This window comes from Onychomys torridus, chromosome 10 (genome assembly GCF_903995425.1).
Source record: "Onychomys torridus chromosome 10, mOncTor1.1, whole genome shotgun sequence".
In the NCBI taxonomy this organism is placed as follows: Eukaryota; Metazoa; Chordata; class Mammalia; order Rodentia; family Cricetidae; genus Onychomys; species Onychomys torridus.
Genome location: NC_050452.1, coordinates 76,926,492 through 76,950,313, shown reverse-complemented (window position 1 = coordinate 76,950,313; position 23,822 = coordinate 76,926,492). Strand labels below are relative to the sequence as shown.

Sequence of the window (23,822 nt, the reverse complement as noted above, 5' to 3'; positions counted from 1 at the left end):
AGTAAGGTACCGGCCATTCAAGCATGGGACCCTGCTCAATCCCCAGGGCCCATGTTAAATTGGGTCCTGTACTCAGTGCTGGGGTGGTAGAGATACAGTCTGGGCTTCCTAGTCAGCAGTCTAGCTGAATCAGAGAGCTCCAGGTTCTGTAAGAGATCCTGCCTCAAAGCATAAGGTGGCGAGCAATTGAGGAAGATACAGTGCTGACCTCAGGCCTGTACAAGAACTTCCATCTCTGTGCACTTAGATCTGCACACACATACACACCCACAAACAGTACCAGATACATAAAATTTTTAAATTAAAAAACAAAATGTTAAAAATAAAAACAAAATGGCTAACTATGTGAGATGGTAACACCATTTCATATAGTAACTATTTTAATATGTGTGCTTCTTGTAACATGTATATGCCTTACGTATGACAAAATTGTTTTTAAAAAGGAATCCATGCTAGGGAAGTAATATTTAGTATAATCTTATGATGACCTAGTTATAAAGTGTTTCAAAAGCAAAAGTAAGGTTTGTATGATAAAAACAATCTTTTTTCCAAGCATATTACTTCATTTCTGTTCCTTAATTTTTAGGGTACCCGCCCTAAGCCTCTCCTGAATCAGAGATTAAAACCAACCAACTTCTGACTTCTATAATCCTGGTATAAGTAAACTTTACAGTTTTTACCACAGAAATTCTTTCACTCCTCTGTCATTCCGACCAAATATCATGCTAGGGTTCTCCTAATCACATCATTGATTCCCTCTCAACTCAGGAAGTGTCCACAGAACTTCTGCACACACCTGGCAAATATTTACTCTCTTATCTCCACTGTGCTCTAAAAGTATGGGTGGTATAACTATGTCCTGACATCACTATTGATGAACATTTAGGAAGAATCACAGAATTTACTATTAAGGATTTATGGTATCACTTGAGTCCTAGGCAGCAAGGATAATCCCTTTTGCATTTAATTTAGTCGCTACATGTTACAAAAATAAATCAAGCTATGCAAAACTATTAGGCAATCTATGCACAAAAACTATTTTAAAATAAAGTTTATTTTTATTTTTACACTTGTTTACTTAAATATGACATTTACCATCTCAGCCAGGCATAGTGGTGAAGTCTACATAAACCAGCACTCCTAAGGCTGAGGCAGGATGATTTTTAGTGCAAGGACAGTTTGTGCTACAGAGTGAGACCCCATCTTTTGAAACAAATATGACATCTGGCATCTAAATCATCTAATCCTGTGTTCTGAAAGCAATTAGCATAAAGAACAAATTTAGAAATAAGAGTCAGATATACTGAGGCTTTAGTCAAAGAAATCTGATTATGAATCTGCCTAGAGATTTCTAAGAGGAACAGAAAAAAGAAACATGTAAAACACTCCCACAAAGTGAATTCCTAGGAGCAACAGTAAACTATTTTTATTTTATTGTATTTCATCATTTTGAGACAGGCTCTCAGGAAGCCCAGGCCGGCCTTGAACTAGCTAATGGAACAGAGGATGACCTTGAACTTCTGAGCCTCCCATCTCAACCTCCCACAGGCTGGAATTGCGGGCAAGTAACACCATGTCCCCATGTGCAGGAAGCTGTACCCCTGGACCTTGTGCATGCTACACAAGGATTCTACCAAGTGAGCTCAATCTCAAGCCTTTAACATCTATTTTCCAAAGACTTACATAACTTTATGGTGATATTATGTACATTTTACTCAACTATTTAATGAAAACCAACTTTGTGCCTATGTTGTGTTTAAAAATCAATGTTGTGCTGACCCGTCTTACGTGACAGTGTTCTTTATTGACTCATCTAAATGCACTATTAATGTTCTTCCTTCCCCCAAAAGCTCTATACTGAGCATGCACATACAGACACTAAGTATCCCTGACTGAGGACTATTTCTTCCTCTGTCCTCTTTTACATGTTAGAAATGAAAGTGCCTAGTAAGCCAATTTAGTACTTATTAAAAGAGGAAGTCTTAACAAAGTAGAATTATGAGAAAATGCCATGTAAGTAAAGTTTTACACAAGCAGTGTCCATGGCTGCGACAGATTTGCCAAGCTGAAAATAACCAGCTGCTTGCCCCCGGATAACTGTCATCCTTTCCGTAGAAAAGGTAGGAAAGAAACTCCTTTGCAGGAGGGAGACCCAGAGGATGGAACATCAACATTCCTGCACTTGTCAGCCTTTTCCAAGAGAAAGATCAGATGCTTTTAATAATAAAATACAAGTTGCTTACTCCAACTGCATGTGGCTGGTGGCGGGTGACAGGACCAGCGCTCGCTCACGCTCACGCTCTCTCTCTCTCTCTCTCTCTCTTTCTCTCTCTCTCTCTTTCTCTCTCTCTCTCTCTCTCTCTCTCTCTCTCTCTCTCACACACACACACACACACACACACACACACACACACACTTGTAAATACTTCAAAACAATCAATGAGGTAGTAAACACAGTTTTAATACAGGGCCAGTGAAATCAAAACAGGTAGAGTGTTTGTCCACACTTGCGCTTAAACTATACTAAGTCATTTTCACAGTTGGAGAAAATGCAGGTATAGGAACTCTTGTAACACTCCCCAATTCACAGCTCATGAAATATGATTTCTACACACGGACACTTTAGTGAGAGCAGAGACGACAGCAGGCAACAAAGAGCAGCTGTGCCTACCTTCCTAAGGGATCAAATAAAGGCCACGTGTAGGATTCTTCTTTCCTATTTAAATGGCAGGCTTCCTCAGAGTCCAACCCGGCTGAGGAACTCAGGGGAAAGGCCAAGAGGAAACATCATGCAGGAAGGAAGAGGAAGCTGGGCCGGGCTGGTATCAAGCGTGTACAGATCATTACGAGTTGACCACATACCTACTGATGTGTCAGAACCTACCTTGTCATGTGATCTCCACTTATGTCTAAGGACCAAAGGCTTAAGAAACTGAGGAAAGTTCACTGAAGAACCATGTGGAAGAGCTCAACCATCAGTATAAGTGGAGAGCCTGGAATGGGAAGGACTGGCAGAGGCTGGACAGGTGAGGTGACCTGGACATGGGAACGCAGCTCTGTGGACAGACAGAGCAGAGCCGGGAGCCTCACTCCTGGGCTTCAGCATTGATGCAGCCAGTAGTAACAGAAGAACACTTGAGGGGCCAAGCCACAGAGGAGGGTCAGACAGCTGCAACAACGCCTTTGGAAAAGGCTCAGTCACCTCGCAGGTCCTCTTACATCCAAATGATAGGATCCACTCTTTCAATCGACGTGGCTCCCGAAGATCTAACTGATTCAAAGTTTCTAATCACAGCCTGCGGTCGGTCTCACCAGATGTGGAACTGCGGTCCTGATGATGCCAGCTCCCCCCAGGCTGGAAATCAGTGTAAGTCCTGAGCTTGCTGGGGGACGGCAGCTTCTGACCAACACAATGCTCCTTTGTGGGACATCCCAGAAGAATGATCTAGAAAGGACTAGAGCCGTAGCATTGTGTAAAACCGCACAGCATCCACCACACTAGTACACAAACAGGAGCAAAGCTAGAAAAAATTCTGGGGGCTAAAGCTTAAACTGAAAAGAAAAAATAAATCACATCTCTATTGAAAACCCTCACGTTCACATATGATCACTCTGATGGGGAAATAAAGTCAAGACCCCATCCACACTCAAAACAACAGTACAGGAGCCAATAGCAAAATCTATTGCTTAGATGGTGAAAATATAACACACTGCGGAAGATCAGTAATCCAATATTGATGAGCTATTGCGTTCAACCCACTGGCCACGATGCCTTTGTTTACATGATGAGGGGAAGGAAGACTCAAATTACTAACAGACCTTACTTCCGGTGTTTTGCACCAGGCCTACAGCCTGGGCAGAGCCAGTCCTTAGGTCTCCCTCCCAGTGTCCTTCCCCGGGGGTTCAAACACAAGCAGGAACTTCGGGGTTTTGGAAATCTGAGGATTAAGGATCAGGTGGCTTAGAATTACCGGTAGCAAAGAGTTCAATGTCCAGGATGTCACGAAAGTGCTCCAGAGTTGAAAGGCCTCTGCTGGAATCTGAGATATTCTAGACTCAAAAATCCGAACCCAGCAGGGACGAGTGAGTAAACTACAGGGCAATCCTTTGTTCAGCCAAGTGAAACAGTAAGAAACACCACTGGGTGCATAAACACGTGGCTAGATATTTGAAATTCTGCAAGACCAGTGTTTCAAGTTGTATACAGAATTTATATTCTAGACCCATCAATGTTTGCAAATAAAGACAAATGAGGCTATAAAAATTTAACTTCAAAAAATCCCCGCTAAAGAAAGGCTAAGAAGAGAATGAATGAGCCAAGCCCTCTGTGATGAAGCCCCTGGATTCGGCTTGCAGTTAATTCTCCATTTCTTTGCCACTGTGTTCCTTTACTAATAAGGGTCACCTACCCCAGTGTGTGGCATTTCTTGAGAGAGGCATCAGTGCAGGAATAGGCAGTGATAAAATGCAGTACAGGATTTTTGGGATGTCGTTTGAGGGGAGCAAAGGAAGTTGGCACGTGGATGTGCCCTTGACTGCTCACCATGCATTTACTGAGCACCTATGTACACAGCTCACCCACCACCCAGAGCATCAAATCCTCAGTGTGCGGCACATGCCGGATCCATAGGAGCTATGAGTCATTGCCACATTCCTGGGTATCTACTACTCAGTGATCAACAACAAATCCCATCTTCAGTAACTCCACAACTTCACAAACACTAAACCACTGAAACAGGCACTCAGACACCGAAAAGAAATCTAGCCCCCCCTCCTCTGCACCAAAGTCAGTGGCCTATGAATGAGAGAAGTACAACATGGGGTACTCAAGGGACCCAAGGGGCCGGTGGGGGTGGACTGGCCTTTGAACCTACAGGTGGAAGCCAGGACTGCATCTCTGTGGGCCAGACCTTCCTGAGCTTACAACTCAAAGTCCCTACACAAGGACAGGGAGACTGCCGATCCCCTCTGCAGTCTGCAGCCAGCCCTTCCCTTCCCTGCATACATCCTCCTGTGTCAAGCCTCAGCACGAGATCTCCTCTCAGATGTCAGTTTTCCTCTCTCCAATCCTCCAGACTTCTTCCCTTCCAGAGACTTTCCCACACAGCCCTCTATAAAGGGCAATTCCACCCAAACAGAACCCCAGTCCTTCCTTTACCCTTTGAACCCAGCCTGTTCCTCCATGGCACTCACAGCACTCCGGGGATATGGGGACAGCTACACTGAACACTGTAACAGAATCCAGAATTAAGTCACTATCCATGTACCTGACACCAGGAGGCACTTGTTACCAGCACCTCCGTAGACCACGTGAGCTGAGTCAGAGCTCTCTACCACCTTGCTGTGCGCACAGCAGACAGCAGCCATGCAGTCCTACAGAGACAGGACTGGAGAAGCTGGGGCCCGGTCCCAGGGGTCCCAGGGACCTTTGCCTTTACCAGGCCCAACTGCTTTCTCAGCAATGTGACAGCAACTCTGGAGAGTCAACGGTTCTATGCAGAAAAGATAACTGAGAGCCTGCAATTTCACAGTTTTCAAAGTTTACAGAGACAGAATTCATTATGGAGAGGGTCCGAGGAAAGGCGTAAGATATAAAGGTATCTATGGGAAGGGGTGGGATGGAGATGGGCCCATGACAAGATCTCTGTAACACTTCAGCAAACTAACAGGGGGCTGAAAATCAGCTTTGGGGGATAAGGAAGAGGCTGATGAGGAGAACTATTTAGATGATGAAAGTGATCAGATTTGAGACGTCTGTGAATGTGGACCTGAGGGATACTGAGGAATGGGTGAGGACTGCGGGGGGAGGGGGAGTCTCAATCTGGTAACAGCACAGGAGCGGAAGCATTTAAAGCTAGTTCAGACATGCCGAGGAGGACAGGCCTAAGCACTCTCTCACTGGCTATGCATGGACCAGCAGCTGGATATCAATACAGGGATCTAGAACTCAGCAGCATGCTGTGGGCTGGTTTTGCTTTGTTTTATGTAAATGGCAGTTAGAGATGAAACATTCAGGAAAAACAATGCTGCCTGACTGTAATCCTAGCTACCAGGAGGATGATGCAGGAGGAATCACTTAAGCCCGGGAATTCTAGGGAGACCATATCTCAAAAGGAGGAAAAATAAAATCACACACATATATTATTTCAAAATCATAAGTGAATGCCTCAGTATCAGATATTTTGCTCCATAAGAACTAATTATCATCTTTTATCAGCACAAAAGCATAACTTTACATGTTAATAAATAGTGCATCAGAAAACATGATAAATGATAAAAGATGGTAACAAAAATACCAAATACACTTAACCAAGAATATGTAAAAAGTAATGTCGTAATTATTTCTACACTAATATTTTCTCTAAAATCTGAGGATAAGATCAAACTCTACACAATTAAATGTATTCAGTCTATAGATGCCCCTATGACAGCAAACTATCAAAACAACAACTCAATAAAAGAGTACACATTTGCTGTTTGGTGTTTTCTCAAGTACTTATCTCTCTCTCTCTCTCTCCCTTCCTCCATCCCTCCCTCCTTAAGTACTTCTATTGGCCATCCTAAGTATAGGTGAGATTGAGCAATGTGTGCAGGACAAGTTACTCGAAAATAGCATCGCTATTCAGACTTCCTCCATTGTGGGTGTCTGCACGTCTGCTGACACTCCAAAGTCACCTGCTTACACCCTGGGTATCTCCAGGCAGACACTGGTTGTTGTAGGAAGTCCTGAGCAAGCTGAAGTCTGAGTTCTTGGTACTCCCCACCTCACATGCACCAGGACAAACATTTAGGCAAGGCCCTGGCCCACATTGGGTGCCAAAGCCCTGTCCAGTGGTCTCTTTCACTGACTCTAGGCTCTGCCTTGACAAGTATTTTGCAAGCAACATGCGCAAGATGTTTGTTATGAGTGTAACAAAGGTATGAATTAATGACCATACAGATGAGGTTACACAACATGGCAGGCACTCAAACTATGAGTATGATTATTCTCCTTGTAATCTAATAAAACTACTTATTTGTAAAGTTCTAACTCCTGTACCTTATAATCCATTCCTAGTTGATAATATAGTTTTCTAAAAATGAAAAATGTATTTTACTATTAAAAATTAAATGCCCGGGGGCTGGAGAGGTGGTGGCTGAGCAGTTACGGGTACATATTGCTTTTCAGAGGACCTGAGTTCAATTCTCAGCACCCACAACATGAATCTCACAACCGCCTAGAATGCCAACTCAAGGGGGTCCCATGCCTCTAACCTCTAGGGGTACCTGCACACATGTACACACACACACACACACACACACACACACACACTTAAATTTAAATAAGTATTGAAAAAAATTAAATGTTTATAATGAACACATAGAATTCAACTCAACCCTTCACCTCCACTAGAACTACAGCACTGCCCTTGAACTTGCCACTTAGCCAAGGCTAGCCTGAAACTCCTGGTCCTCCTGCCTCTAGCTCCCAAGTGCGGGGATCACACCTAGCTTCAGCTTTAGAACTGAAGAAATTGGTCCAATGAGCTTTATAAGAACCTCAGTGAAGTCTCTTCAGGGCAAGGCTGAACTGAACCCAAGCAGTACAGCAACTTGGAATTTTTTTTCAAGTCTGAGTAAAAGTTGGAAATTAACACTAGTGATCTCTTTACTAAAAGCTAATTTCACAACATTAAAGATAAGTATAGACTAAGTCACCCAAGAAACATCCTTAATAATTACGTTATGGTCATCAAAGTGAGATCATGGCTGACAACTAAGACAAAAATGTATTTTGTCAAATGTCTGTCCTAAACTTCCTGTTGTCTCAAATACTACTGAAAATAAGAACTAAGAAGTCAAAAGTATAAAGAACATATAAGCATATATTATACATACAATAAACGGCTAAAGTATTATTAAGCAAAAACAAGTGTTGACAGAAGTATACTACATCGCTGGGAGGCCGGTGAAAGGTCTGGCCATTGTATTCCCCCTTTTTTTTTTTTTTTTTTTAGCTGAGGATCGAACCCGGGGCCTTGCGCTTGCTAGGCAAGTGCTCTACCACTGAACTAAATCCCCAACCCAAGGTCTGGCCATTGTAGAAAACAATTGGGAGTTTGATAAAAGTACACTGGTACTTACGATAGGTCCTAAGAGTCCTGTCTGCATATTAAGTCAAGAAAACTAGACTTGACACCAAAGTTCAAAATACCTTTATTCATAATTAACCAAAATGAGAACTCAAATGTCTATCAATCATGGACAAAATGTGGGACCATGCTAAAAAGTCATGGCACTCTGCGGAAAAAGGAAACTCAGTAATTCCCAAATGTTACAAGCCAGGGGTTGGTCTGTGTTTTGTTTTGTTTTGTTTTGTTTTGTTTGGGAGAGTAGGTTGGTAGCATTTCCTCCATGTACCACTGCTCTATGACACAGGCACTATGCCGAATGCCTGAAGACAAGAAAGGCATCATTCTGTGCGCTGCATCCTGATGGTGCTCTACAGGAGACATCAATGGTTGCCAAGGGTTGAGGACTAACAGTAATGAGGCATGGGAGGCCTTTCGGGGGAGGTATGAATGTTCTGCTTCTCTGTAATAGAGAACGTTCAGCTCTACGTAGAGGTAAAACCTCACTGCACAGAGATGATACCTAAATAAACCCAACCTGAAAAAACTAAAAGATGTCATTAATTTGTGAATTATGCTCTGGATAAGAAATGTATCAGAGATACCGAATTGGGTTGGGACTCAGTGCAAACACCAGATTAGCAGATCTATACATGACAGAAATGGACATGAAATGTAGGGGAAAGGTGAATTAGTAATCACAGACAACACTAAAGCCGGAGGATGCGTGATTCTGGGAAGGATGCTACAGGAGCGGCTTTGGGAGTAGTCACAGGGCAGTGCACATACCTGGGTCACCCAAGCAAGTCGCTACCACTGAGCCCTCTCTACAGCAAGCCTATGGCTCAAAAATACCACGTTCGGAGGATTTTCCAATACATTTTCACTTCTAATTGATGCCCTAAAACATCAATTGCTCATCTTAACATCTACCAACTGTCATCACTGGCTCTAAAGTTTGACCTTTTGGGTCCTAAACTTCAAAATTGCCGAATTCCCCATCAGTACAATGGGATCATCATTTTCCCAACATGTGAATGAGAATGCATGAAAAACTATGTAGGCTGCATATTCTCGATCACAGACATGAGACCCGATCAGCTGGAGAGTACATAAATTATTATTATTATTTTTTGCGATGGTGTCACATGTGTGGCTGAGACCTGGTTGAAACTACTAAGCTTAGCTACTTCCCTTGCCTCTGTACCCCAAGCACTAGGACAACGGGTGTGAACCACCACACCCAGGCAGGACAGTCCTTAACTATTATGTCCAGTTGTTCATCGTGTTTGTAGTCCCATTTAAATAGGGAGGGGGCACTAACAAATGCCACATTCTGAGGATAATTTCTGGAAATTCCAAGACCCCCCCTGAACGAAGCACATTAGCAATATTAAGAATGCCGGATGTAAACAGTTAAGGCTTGCCAAGTTCAGGATCCTCAGAGTGGAGAACCTGACACTGGAACATTACACTATCATTTAACTTTCTTTCGTATTTTTCAAGTAACTTCAGAGCCTCGTGTTTTCTAACTCATATTACATTTGTGCAGAAATTTTGTTAGAAGCCTATTTTTACATGAATGGATTTCAACTAAGGAAAAGAAACTAAAAACCTGTATTTCTAGTTGTTTGAGGCAGAACTGCTCCAAGTATTATTACACACAATACTGATTTCAAATACCGTGAGTTCTCAAACCTAACACAAAACGGATTTTTTTAAACATAAAAGCATATGGAGCTAATTCTTACACTGCAGGGTCCCATGAGCTAAGTTTTTCTTTTTCTTTTTTAAAGATTTATTTTTACTAGACCTACACACTAATACCACATCCAGTTTTTCTGTATATCAGCATTTCTTGGTCATTTTGTTATTTTTACTTGTTAAACATCTTGATAGTGCAAACTAATTGAGCTAAATCTGAGATAGATACCAGCCTGGAAATATGCGGTCTCGACGCACAAGGTTTTGTTTTTCTTTTTGTTGGTTTTCAGACAACATAATAACCACTTGGTATTGACCGGCCATGCCTATTAGTGAACAAAAATAGTTTTTCATATGCATAAGCACCATTTTCCCACAGAAAACACTTAGCCACGGTTGAGGTACTGAAAATCCATGCATATGGTAAACATGTTAGATCTGATTTTATCCTATTATGTCTATGAAGGAAGACCTCATAGTCTGTCTCTCGGAGTCAAAGAAAAAAAAAAATCAATGGAACGCAGCACCTCCGATGCAACCGGCCGGAAAAGGTCACCGCTGCCTTTCAAACCCCGCCATAACCGGGAATGTTGGTGATGCCACCACATCCCCGATGCAGGACAGAAGCATCCCAGGTCCTTTCCACAGGGAAGGGTTTCCAGCTCAGGGCGCAGAGGGATGAGCCAGGAGAGACCTGCGGCCCTGGAGACGGCGCCCGAGGGATGCAGGCCGTGCTCCGCTGCGCCCTGGCGAGGGGAGGGGATGGGAGTGGATCCGGGGAACGGTCACCCGGAGGGTCCGCTCGAGGGGACCCGCCTGACACCCCCTCCCCGCCCCCCCATCCCCGGACGCCGCCAGGTTACGCCCCCGCTTGCCCCGAACGGCGGCCGCCGCCTCCCCCTCCCGGTCCCCAAGGCCCCCGCACGCCCCTCCGCCAGCCTCCCCGGGACCCGCCGCCGACGGCGCCCTCTCCAGGCCCGGCGGAGGACGCGGGTGGGGGAGCGGCTGGGCCGCGGCCTGTCCCCGGCGGCGAGCGCGGGGCCGCGCGGACAGCGCCTCCGCCCCGCAGGAACAAAGCGCCCCGCGGGCGGGCGGGCAGGCGGGCGGGCGAGCAGCACTCACCGCGAACGGGCGAGCCTGGGGGCAGGGGCCCGGGAGCACCCCCAGGCCGGGGCCGGGGCCGAGCGCCGGCTGCAGTCCGCGAGCTGCGGGGCCGCCGGGCGACAGGCGCGCTAGGCGGCCGGGGCAGCGACGCCGCCGCCGCTGCTCCCTCCTCCTCCGGCCCGGGTCCCTGCTCCGCCGCGTCTTCCCCCTCGCCGGGTCCCCGCCGCCGCCTCAGCCTCGGCGCTGCACGGGCTGCTGCTCCTCTCCATCAAAGCCGGGCCGGGCCGCGGGGAACATCCCGGAAAGTGAGGGCTGGTGGCCGTCTCCCGCAGCTGCTGGTGGCCATCTTTAATCCTCCTCCTCCTCCCGCTCTCCCCACCTCCCGCGCCTGCTGACGGACTGCTCGGGATCCTCCTCCCGCTCCTCCCGCTCCTCCCGCTCCTCCCACCAGGCCGGCCGCAGAAATTGCAGCCGCCCGGGCCGGCCCCTCCCGCCCGCCCGCCTTTCCTTCCTCTTTCCTACTTCCTTCCCTCCCCGCGCGGCTCCCGCTTCCCCTCCGCACCCTCGGCCCGAGCCTCGGCGCGCACGCACGGGGTCCGCGTCCCCCTCGCCCCGGTTTCGGGGCTCCCGGATCGCCTGGCGTCGAGCTCACCCTCTCCGCGGGGTTCTCGGGAGACCTGGCTGAGAAAGGACGGCTGCGCGCCCCTGAACCCGTCACCCATTGCTGGATGCTGTCACCAGCGATGACAACACGCAAGCCGGCGTTCATGTTACTCCAGCTGGAGTACAAAAGAACTGCCCACGCTAGCTCTTCCGCGACGCAGCCTCGAACCCCCCACCTTCTCGGGGCGGGGAGAGTAGGGGGGCTCAGGACCCAGGAGTTACGCGCCCAGGGTTGTCCTGGGTCAGTGACCTTGAGACCATCAACTGAGGTTTTAGGTTTGCCCTTTCTTTCTGAAAGATACATTATTTATACCTCCATAGATGTGGGCAACACGATGTTTGGACCTAGTAAGTATGTACTGGTAAACCTAAACAGCCAAGCGGGCATCAGCTTGTCTCTGTTCCTAGTCAACCCAGCAGACCGTTTGGGTCATACTTCTGTTCTGGCAACGGGGACAAACTGAGTCAGCATGAATGCTGGAACTCCTTTAAACAGCTCAGAGTGGGAAGTGGTACTTTACAGAAACTGGAAACAGGAGCTTGTTTTTTCCAACGCTGCAATCTACAGCAGTTTCAGGATTTCCTCTAAGAAAAATGAAGCAATTTGGACTTGCTGTTTCCTTTTTTTAAAGCCAGTTTGTGTTTGGAATTGGATCCAGTTGTAATGATTTACTCGCTGTTTGCTCCAAGACTCAGCACTACTGGCAAACCCAGGCTTTATCTGTGGGGGCCGCAGTTCCTGCTGCTTGTGGGCACCCGCGGGCAGGGGACAGCTCCTTAGCCAGGTGTGGAGAGCCATGCCTGAAAGGCCCAGGCTAGGGCTGCTGCAGGGTGAGGCTGGGGGAGGTGGGGGAGGCAGTGAGGGGAGAGAGGGGACAGGCAACAGAATAAAAATTTAGGTGTTACTAAGTTCAGAGAAGAATATCCCAGAACCCCCACCCCCTTTAGCCCACTTTAATAACAAGATTGGTGTCTTCTGAGGGGCATGCCATCTCTAGAACTCTCAAACCCAAATAGTCTTTGCTGTAGAGTTCTACAACACAGTTTTAAATGAATCATTAAAAGTCAAGTCGCTGGGGGAGGGGGGGTGTGCCTGCTTATATTTCCTTGTTGCTGCTCTTTCCTTTGTGACCTTTTGATGATTATTCTTTAGATTTTTGTTTCTCCAGTCTATTATTAGACAAAAGTACCCCAAAATCCTCGATTCTTAAGACCGGGAATGTGCTGAAAAGAACTATTGGATGGTGTGAATACATAGGATGAGAAAATTCAGTTGAGTCAAGACAGAGACCACCATGTACTGATTTTCAACTTACATATGAGGTTTCCGAATCCTTGTCATTGAAACTGGGTTTACGCTGAAAGAAGAAAATATTTGAAATTTAAGTCATTAGTCTATTAATTATAAAACGGTTTTCTGTTGAAAAACATAACATTGTGATAAAGTTCAGGAGTATGTCAGTCTGCAAATGTGGCAGCTTCCTGTTTGTGTCCTATAGACAACATCTCACAGAGGTTTTTACTCTAGTGCATAAACATACATGGAGCCACCTCCCTTTGCGTGACTGAAGCCATACAAATATGGGTATTGTAAGAATGGCCAGGAAAAGAGACTTCAGTTGCTTTACCCCACTCTGCTTCAGAGCTGTCAGCATCAGAGCCCTTACCTTCCTTGGTCTTTGTTGCGGGCCGAATGTAGTTTCTGTCGTCTTGAGTTTAAGTATTAAAAAAACAAAACAAAAAAACTGGTCAGAGCAGGTTCTCCAGCAACATGACTGTTGTGTCCTACGTGTTCACTCAGATGAACTCACACCCCTCATAAAACAAAGCCGTGTTAAAGTGGGATCAGCCCTTTGTGCAGAGACCAGATGGAAGGAGTTCTAGGCATGTGCAGCCAGCTCCTCTGGGGATAGGGGAGGCGAAGGGCTGTTTCCAAACAGTTCTGCCTCAGGAGCCTGCTTCCTAACTTCCTTTCACGAAGGAGGTGATTGTAGACAACAGCGATGGAGAGGCCTGCATGACAGCAGGCGAAAGCTACACGTCCATGCTGACTGAAAACTCGGGCCACAAACAAGCAACCCAGGAGTGGAAGAAGATGGAGAAAAAATAACCCTGAAAAATACCTGAGCGGAAGAACGTTTTAAATGAGAATTTTGAGAACTGTTCAGATAAAGAGTACACTAAAAAATTGCTACTTTAACAGTTGTTCCTTTCCTGTTACATTTATAAAATGGGAAGATTAATTTAAACTTTGACCAAAGATATATATATATATATATATATATATATATATATATATGTATATGTATATGTATTTTTATACATACATATATATATAATCAAGTAATTTCTAGAATTTTAAGAAGTTACTGGAACATGGAGTGCTACAGATGCCACAAGACAAAAATTATACAGATTTTAACCTTTGACACATTCAAATTTTACTTATATGCTAAATTATATAACTATTATATTTAAAATGTATTTCCATTTTCCTAGGCTATTAGCGACAACAATGGAATTACCATATTGTTTCCCCTTGTTTAGAAGAACCAGATGGAAGAGAAACTGGGCAAGCAAATGGGAGTCTCTGGGGATCTTGTGACTGGTATGTTTTTGAAAAGCATACCCCAGACAAGAGGACAGAGTTAAGAAATGCTCAGCTTTATTCTCCTAATCTCTCTTCTTTGTAAGAGACAATTATTTCTGTTCCTTGTTTTCCTCTGACGAGCTGTCTAAAGTATCAAGTGAATAATGACAAGCCTTATTTATCTGCACTGATCAAAACCGAGTATCATTCTCCCCTCCTCAATTTAGAGGACTCCTTATAATTAACTGATGAGCTGTCCCCAAGACAGTGCCATTTAGAGTCATTACTGACTCTAATTGGGGAGAAATGCTTCTGGAAAGTTCCAATTAGAGGCATTTTCTGGTGTTCCTGTGCATACATTGCAAGGAGGTACTGGAGCATTCTTTTTGTTTGGGGGACTTGTAAGTTGGTATGTTGTTTATACTTAGTAAATAATACAACTGAAGCTTCTGTAAGCTTTCGAGAAACAAGACCACAAGAGGGAACGGAACAGCCACATTTTTGCTCTTGCTTATCATTATGATCATGGTGATAATGGAAATGGGATATCGTGATGTCGTGGAAAGGAATCCCACCCAGTTCTGCATACAGTTGCAGTCTCCATATTTTGTCCTTGTTTATGGTTCTGAGATGGTTACTATGTGGGCCAGCATGGGCTGAGACTGGCTCTGCCATCTGTATGTTGATTTTCCATTTCTTCATATTTCTATATGGAGTTCCGAAGAGCTTAGAACTTCTAACCCACCATCTTTGGGATGTTTTCACAGGGGCAAGAGAGCAGTAAGTGCACTGGGTTTAATTCACTCATCAAACAACTTCAGGGAAACAATTTATCAAAGGCCATCAATATACAATGCACCATGGGAGTGAGACAGTATCCAGAGACTTCAGAGTTGAGGGGTTCATCTTTCTGGTGGGAAGGGAAACCAGTCAAATCTTTAACTCTGCCCTCTGCAAAGAAATATATGAAACTGCATTTTTCAGAATTTCTGATAACCACTGACTTTTTTAGAAAAAAAAAAATGTTAAGGAATAAAGAGGATAAATGTGGTGCTGAGAATTGGAGGCCAACCTGAGTCTCACGGTGTCACTTTGTGGAAAAAAAAAAAGGAAAAAAAGAATGAAGTAGGGTTTCCTGTTTACAAAACTCACAACAAATATTTGCCACAAACAATTAAAGGGTAAATTGAGGGAGTCTGGGGATCAAAGAATGTGAGGTGAACTCTTAAAGCTCTTGTGTTTTCCTGGAGGACTCAAAACAAAAGCTGTGATTACACATACTTAAACAAGATAAAATACTGCCACCTCCTGGCCAGAATGAAAAGGCCAGTCAGACATCTCTAAACAAGGGGGGGAAAAACCTAGGAATTCATTCTGTCTGTTTTTTTTTTTTTTAAACAAGGGTCTCCATAGATAGCCCTAGTTGGCTTGAACTTTTCACAGTTCACCTGCCTCAGCCTACAAAGAGCTGAGATTACAGGTTGCACCTGTTTCAAGCAAGCCTCCCCATGCTAGGCAAACACTACCGAGTTAGCCATAGCCCCTGCCTGCTCAATATCTACTAATCATGCTAAGAAGAGAGCTAATGCACTTCCTGTACTCACATTCCGCACTACTAAATGGTACACCAGCACCAGGTAGAGGATACCGGAGTCCTCAGCTCTACCCCAGCCATGCATGCAGCACACTGTTTACAGGTGCACAGTTAAAGTCCGCTGTGACAATCATAAACGATGCCCAGGCCTGCCTATGAAGTGTGTGTTTTCTCTCTCCTTCCGGGTTTTCTTGTGTTACTGCTTCACTCTAAAACCTCACGAGGCAACATCTGCGACACTTCAGTTTTCTCTCTTCCTCTCCGTGGGGTCTGTTATCAAGTCAGTTTGACTTCCTGCATTTGTTGCTGATTTGAGACAGGGTTTCTCTGTAGCCTTGGCTGTCCTCGAACTCACTCTTTACACCAGGCGCAGATTCCCCTGCCTCTGCATCCCGAGTGTCGGAGTTAAAGGCATGCACCACCACTGCCCAGCTTCCATTGTTCCTGTTTTGATAACACTACTTTATAAAAACTATTTACTCATAGTAGAAAAATGTTGACAAGAAATTAGGAATTATCACAGCTTAATCAAATACATTAGTTTAATGAATGGATAGAAGACCCTAGATTATTGATGATCTTAAACACAGGCTACTCTCTTGTTGGAATATTCAAATATTCACACAGTTAATTATTTGTTCATATTTCTTTCCTATATGCTGTGCTAAGACTAGAAAACATACTTGTTTTCTTCCCAACTGCCTCCTGGGCTCAGCTATGCAAATTATGGCAGCCGCTAATTTGGAAGCAATCTGTCTTTAAGATGGTATCATATTTGGGGAGCATCTGTGAGACGCTGACCTAGCTGTTTTCTGCATCTATGGCTGATATTTGGTATTTCATTTTTTGTTCTTCCTTTCGCCGGGGCATCTGTTACCTTTAAAAATAAAGTTTCTTTCTCATGGAACTTCTGAAACTTCCATGAAGTGAGAAGTGGAATGACCTGATGACAGATAAAACTACCAGAAACACACCGGGCGGTGGTGGCGCACGCCTTTAATCCCAGCACTCGGGAGGCAGAGCCAGGCAAATCTCTGTGAGTTCAAGGCCAGCCTGGGCTACCAAGTGAGTTCCAGGAAAGGCTCCAAAGCTACACAGAGAAACCCTATCTCGAAAAACAAAACAAACAACCAGAAACACAACCCACCCTTTCTCTGCCTCAGGTTTCTCTCTCTCTTTTTATGTTACGCGCACGCATGCTTGCCTACATGTATGTCTGGGCCCCGTGTACTTGGTGCTCTGTGAGGCTATAAGAGGATGCCATGCCCCTTGGAACTGGAGTAACAGATTGTGAGCTGCCATGTGGGTGTGGGACTTAGCCCTGGATCCTCTGGGAGAGGAACAAATATTCCTAACCTCTAGGCCATTGCTTCTGTCCAAGTTCCTCTTGAGACAAGATTTCACGATGCAGCCCTCACTGGCTTGAACCCTACTAGGTAGACCAGTCCATCCTTGGACTCAGTCATCCTATGATGCAGCTCAGGCCAGTCTTATTATGTAACCCCAGCTGGCCTCAGGTTCACAGTCCTGCCTCTACTGCCCAGATGCTGGCATTACAAGTGAGTGCAGCTTCCACCCAATCCCCCATCCCCCATCCCCCACCCCCACCCCCCCAGCCCGTTCCTAGCTCTGTGTTTTTAACTTTTCCCCAGTCGTTGGTGGCTTCTACACAGACTCATTCATCAATAGAAAGGGTTCTGATTTCTTGCCTTGTCGAGAAATTAAATTCTATATTCAATTTAAGGTCCTGTAAAATCAATTACATTACACACACTATGCCAAATATTTTTCAAATAAATCTAAATTTAATTCAATGACTGTGAGGACTAATTTTATGTGTCAGCTTCCCTGGACCATAGATTACCCAGATATTTGGTTGAAAATGATTCTGCCTTGTCTGTGAGGGTGTTTCTGATAGGACTGACATTCAAACAGGCCCACCCCATCTCTGCAGGGACCCGGCTAATAAATCTATGACACTCAACTCGACTATAACGATGTACAGCTCCTGGGTGTCTGTATTTTTTTAACACAGACTTGTTATGGGAGCAATCCTGGCTTGGCACTTGGGACTTCTGGCTTCATCAGAGTTCTGGGGTCTAGATGTACACCACCCCCCTTTCCAATATCTTCTACACTTCTGTCATTGACTTTAGACTTTTCCCCTCTGTGGGAACCCTCACCAAAGTGTACTTTTTTTTTCTCTCTTTCTTCTTTGGGGGGGCCTGCCACCCAGCTCCACAATAAATGCATGGAGGTTTATTCTTTCTTATGAATGCCTGGCCTTAGCTTGGCTTGTTCATTGCCAGCTTTTAACTTATCCTGTCTACCTTTTGCCTCTTGTCTTTTCTCTTTCTCTATTTCTGTATACCTTTCTTTACTTTTACTCCACAGCTTGACGTGTATCTGGGTGGCTGGCCCCTGGTACCCTCTCTCACCCTCTTGCTTCTTGATCGTTTCTCCCCAGATTTCTCCTCCTATTTATTCTCTCTGCCTGCCAGCCCCACACATTCCTCTCTCCTGCCTTGCTATTGGCCATTCAACTCTTTATTAGACCAATCAGGTGTTTTAGGCAGGCACAGTAACACAGCTTCACAGAGTTAAACAAATGCAACATAAAAGAATGCAACACATCTTTGCATCATTAAACAAAGGTTCCACAGCATAAACAAATGTAGCACATCTTTAATTAATATTCCACAATACCAATATCAATGAGCTAATAAATGCAACATAAAAAAAATCTCCCACCACACCAGGGGTCCTCTGTCCCTTTGCCAAGCTCTTCCCTCATATCAGTGACACTGCCCCTTCCTGGTTCCTCTCATGCATGCTGTCTGATCATGCCTCCTTCACCAAGGCTGTTTCCTCCCCCTGACCCCAAGTCCCTGCTTGCTAAGATCTGCCATCCTACTGCTCTTTTCAGAAGTCCTGTGAATTCCAGGCTACACAGATGGTACAAACCAGGACCCATAACCCAGGCCTTCAGCTTAGAACCAGTTGTCTTCTGGATGCTTCCTCCTCAGCTCTTAAAAGCCGGTACCATCTTCTCCTTAACCTGTCCTCACCTATGGTGCCTGTCTCGGTGCTGGCATTCTGCATCAAGTTTGCTTTAAGAATGAAAATCCCACGGGTGGTCAGTGGTGGCGCACGCCTTTAATCCCAGCACTCGGGAGGCAGAGCCAGGCGGATCTCTGTGAGTTCGAGGCCAGCCTGGGCTACAGAGTGAGTTCTAGGACAGGCTCCAAAGCTACACAGGGAAACCCTGTCTCAAAAAACAAACAAACAAAACCAAAGAACAACAAAAAGAGAATGAAAATCCTCCTGGTGTTCTGGCCGGGGGTATCCAAACCTGAACCCCCATCTCCTGTATTCTCAATACTACGCTACTGCAATAGACAAGGACAAGGCCACCATAGAAAGGTGATGGCTTGTCACCTCGACACCCTGCCACCTCCTCCTAGTCTTCACCTCTAAGGACACACACAGAAGCTGTCTACACAGAAGTGGGGTGCCAGGGATGCAGTTGGAGGGAGACGCCACACTGTCAACGTATTTCTTGTTTGGATTTCTAGATGCAGACATTCTTCTTCAGACTTGGTGCCTTTGTCTCTTCCACTCTGATGGGAAATTGAAGGGGGGGCGGGGGGCAGATTGCTCAGGTGATGAGCTAACAGCACAGTTTAAACTACTCGAGAGATAAAAAGGAGACATTGAAAACTTCCACTTTTGCTTGCCTCCCATAGCATGTAACCACAACCATCAGTGCAGAAGTGTGCAGAGGTAGAAATGAAATATTAATGCAACTGCCAGGAGAGCTCAGAGGCCACAGCTCACCACCAGCTTGTATTATACAGACGTTAAGATCTTCGGATCTGGTAGGGGAGACAGACAAATGGAATAATTACATTTCAAAATGTAAATGATTCATGATGGCAAAATAAACTACTGCTAAAGGGGTGGGTGGGTGGAGAGATGGCTCAGCAGTTCAGATGGCTTGCTGTTCTTGCAAAGGACCCAAGTTCAGTTCTCGGTACCCACATCCGGAGGCTCATGGTTGCTTGAAACTCCAGCTCTCAAGGAGCCAATGTCTTCCTCTGGCCTCCACGGGAATCTGTACTCATGTGTATATAGGCACACATACACATGGATGACAAATAACAAACATGTGCAAAGGAAATATTTAAAGGTAGTAGGTGTTTTTCAAGTGAAGTATATAAATATAAAGTACTGTGTTTATGAAATGTCAGATCACTTTGGTTCACAGATTTTTCTAGACTCTTTCTTTTTCTTTTCTTGAGGCAGTTTCTACTTTGTACCCCAGTCTAACCTCAAACTCATAATCATAGTGCCTGAGTCCACTGAGTGGTGGGGTTACAGTGTGCACCACTGTCTGGCTGAGTCCAGTCCTGAAAGAGGAGTTGGGTACAGAAGGAGTGAGGGTGGTTGAGGCATAATACAACACATGAAATTAGAAGAGAGGAAAGCCCACACGTGGGAATATGTGTGCATGTCTGTCTTCGGTGAGCAGACTGAGCAGTGAAAGAGTGGAGCGTTCTAGCTTAGGGACACTGTGAATAGAAACTGTGCTCCCTGGGTAATAATGTCAAGGTCAAAGTCATGCTGTAGATCCTTGCATGTTTCAGGAGGTAAAACAACGTGGAACATCTTGGCCTGTATAAGGAGCACTCTTGTCTGGCATGAACAGGATTTATTGACTGTATGTTCTGTATACATTTCCTTCTTACAACTGTGCCACAGTGTTGCAAAAGCCCCCATTTGTGATCCTTTTTCTAGGTGTGGATGCAGAAGAGCCACCCCCCACCTGTCTGCTTTAGATGCTGCTCATACCTCCTCATCCCCTCCTGACTCTTAATGCCTCACTATGTAGCCCAGGTGGTTCTGGACTTACTGTGTAGTGCAGACAGGCCTCAAACTAATGGCAATCCTCTGCCTTTGCTCCTTAGGTACTAGGATGCATGGGTTAGTTTTGTTAACTTTACACAAACTAGTGTCATCTGGGGAAAGAGACTTCAGCTGCAGAATTGCCTCCATCAGGTCAGCTGGTGGCATGTCTGCGGGGCATCATCTTGATTAATGATTGATGTGGGGGGGGGCCTTGCCCACTGTGGGCAGTGTCTCCACCCAACAAATGGTCTGGGTTGTATAAAAAAGCAAACAATGAACCCTGGGGAGCATGCCAGCAAATAGTGTTCTTCTGTGGTTTCTGCTTCTGTCCCTGCTTGGAGTTTCCACCCCGGGTCCTCAGGGATGGGCTGTAACCTGTGAGCCCAACAATCTCTTTCTGACATTGTCAGCAGATTTGGTGGGCCAGTTAAGATTAGTTAAAAGAGAGTTTTTTCCCACATTAAAAAATGGGTAACATTTTTACAATGGAGAGAGTTTGGTCTCTCTTTGATAATACAATGATGATAGTCTGAAAACAGAACAATTAAATGAAAGAATAATTAATGTTGATGGGATTTTTGTAATGTCAATTATAAATATTATTTGTTTCATCATTTCTGTTTTATCATTTAAAAGGTTGGTTAATATGAGTGCCAAGATAAAATTTTTAGAAAAACCTGTTAAAACAGATCATAGAGTTATTTAGATCCAGACATAGGAATTTAAGAGAGAACCAATCTCAGCATTGCATTATAAGGTTACAGAGAAACAGCCTAAGGCTTTCAAACAGCCAACCTTCATTGATCCAGTAACTTTATAGGAAACACCAAATGATAGATATCCCCAAAACTGTATGAGCTAATTGGACCCTGTGAAAGTATTAGATTTAAGAAGATTCAAAGAAGCAATAGTCTCATAAGGTATGCAATCACTTTTTGTGAAGCAGATGTTAAACCATGGTCAACTTGATATAGAATTATCCCTCAATACTGGAAAGATTTGGTTACAGTGGTCTTAGAGGAGAGGCTGGTCACCAATTACAATGGAGGACCTGGTGGAAGGATGAGTCTAAGATCATTGAATAAGGGAGCAGGACTAGAAGTATGGAAATTCCCCAGGATCAACTTCTTGGAGAAGGTATTTATGCTGATATGCAAAGACAATCTTTATATGATGATCACACCCTGGCTTTATGCTGAATGACAGCCTTGAATGCTTGGAACAGAATTGAAGAAGTAGGAAAAAAAATTGAGTCATTTACAAAAGTTATACAGGGCCCAAAAGAAACCTTCACTGATTCCTTACAAAGATTGACTTCAGCAGTAAATAGAATGATACCAAATTCAGAAGCCAGGCAGATAATAATTGAATCTCTGGCTTTTAAAAATGCTAATGCACAATGCAAAAAGGTAATTAGACCATTAAAGGTACTATCAGCACCCTTGAAGGAAACGATCCAAGATATAATAAATATTGAATCTCATAACCATGATGATGCTTGAATAGGAGACGTGATTTCCAGAGGTTTGAAGAAAAATAGTAATGTCTAATGTTTCAATTGTAGCAAACAAGGTACCCTAAAAAGGGACTGTGAACAGGGCATTCCTAGAAACAATGGTTTTTCAAGGAATAATCTTAACAGAACACCCCTCCCTTCTGGAAAATGAAGAAGGTGTGGTATGGGCAGACATTGGACTAATGACTGTAGATCAACAAGGGACAGACAAGATCATCCTTTGCTTTTGCCAGTGAGAAACTCCCAGAGGTGCCTCTTGAAGCCCCCCCCCCCATGGCAAATTCAGTTCAATCCTTTCCTGCCATCATAGAAGAAACCACTTCCCATAGCAATTAAATAAACAAATGCCTATTGTAAAACAAAACAAAACATACTGTTCTGGAAGATAAAACACCTTTAGAAAATAAAATAAAAATTGAAGGAGAAACCATAAATCAAAATTGATAAAGATTAGATTTGGAAAATCTCCAAAGTTAGGGTTGGGGAAAGGGTTTTGTTTTCACCATTCCAGGAAAAGAAAAACCATCTTTAGGAATTTAAAGACCTTTGGACAGATAAGCACCAAAAGAACAAGGGAGAACTACCCTGAAAAAATTACCAAGAAAAGGAATAATGTGACCTAATCAAATCTCTGAAGTCTCCAAAAAGATGATGAGACCCCACCATGACAATTCCATCTGGACAATGATAATACCACTAAGCTGACAAACACCACCCAAAGATTGGCTTTGGGCTACAAACTGCTCAGGACAACATTGAGATGGCTAGCTGAGATGACACAGCCACACAGACTACTCCAATCAGGGCTTGACCATAATCCTAAATTTTCTTTGTGTCCCCATAAGACTACAAGTGCCCCTAGTCACCAGGAAGTAGCCTAGAAAACCACACCTACATTCCCCCAAAAATGGATTAGTGATATTTGTCTTTGTTTAGGGGTTAGTTAAAAATTGTTACTGGTCATAGTCAATTTCCTTTTAAAAGAAGAAAGGGGGATATGATATAGAAATGATAGGATAAAAGGGTGGATTATTGAATCTACTCTGAAAACAAAAAAAAAGGGAGAATATGGATATGGTAAAATAAAAAGGAAGATTATTGCATCTACTTTTAAAAAGCAGCTCCTAGTTTTAAATATTTTACATTGGATTAGATTTTTGTATATTGTATACAAATTTTGTATATTTTACAAATTTGAGATTAATTTTGTTAGAATATATTACACATATATTCTAATATTGTTCAAGGTATTGTACCTATACAGTTCATTTAACAATGTAATGCAAATTGCTAGTCCCTGATGTTATTACCAACTGATTAGGATATAAAGAAATGCAAGTAAATAGTTAGTTATTACAATCAAACTTGTAGTCCTGTTAAGTATGTTTCAAAGTCAAACAGATATATTTTAGGAAAACAGGTCATCTTTAGACACTTCAGCAATCTACAGATGTTTTAATAACATAGATTATTTTTATAGCAATGAGACATGTCTGCTCTTGGCAGCACTAATCTATTTCAGAGAAAATGATGGACATTGAAGAAACTCCATATGGAGTTTACTTTCTTTATGGAAAGTTAGCCATGGGACAAGAAAATACCCTTTCCTCAACTGCTGACAGTATGCTGTCC

The 23,822-nt window shown here is 44.1% G+C and overlaps 1 protein-coding gene across 5 annotated transcripts in view; it reads right to left on the bottom strand.

Moving 5' to 3' along the window:
• Wdfy3 (WD repeat and FYVE domain containing 3) overlaps window positions 1–11,298 on the bottom strand; it is a 248,435-nt gene extending 237,137 nt beyond the window's left edge. For all 5 annotated transcript variants that reach the window (XM_036200777.1, XM_036200773.1, XM_036200776.1 and 2 more), the window contains exon 1: window positions 10,938–11,298. The gene's annotated coding sequence lies outside the window, so the exon portion shown is untranslated. The remainder of the gene's footprint in view (window positions 1–10,937) is intronic.
• Between the last annotated feature and the right edge of the window lie 12,524 nt (window positions 11,299–23,822).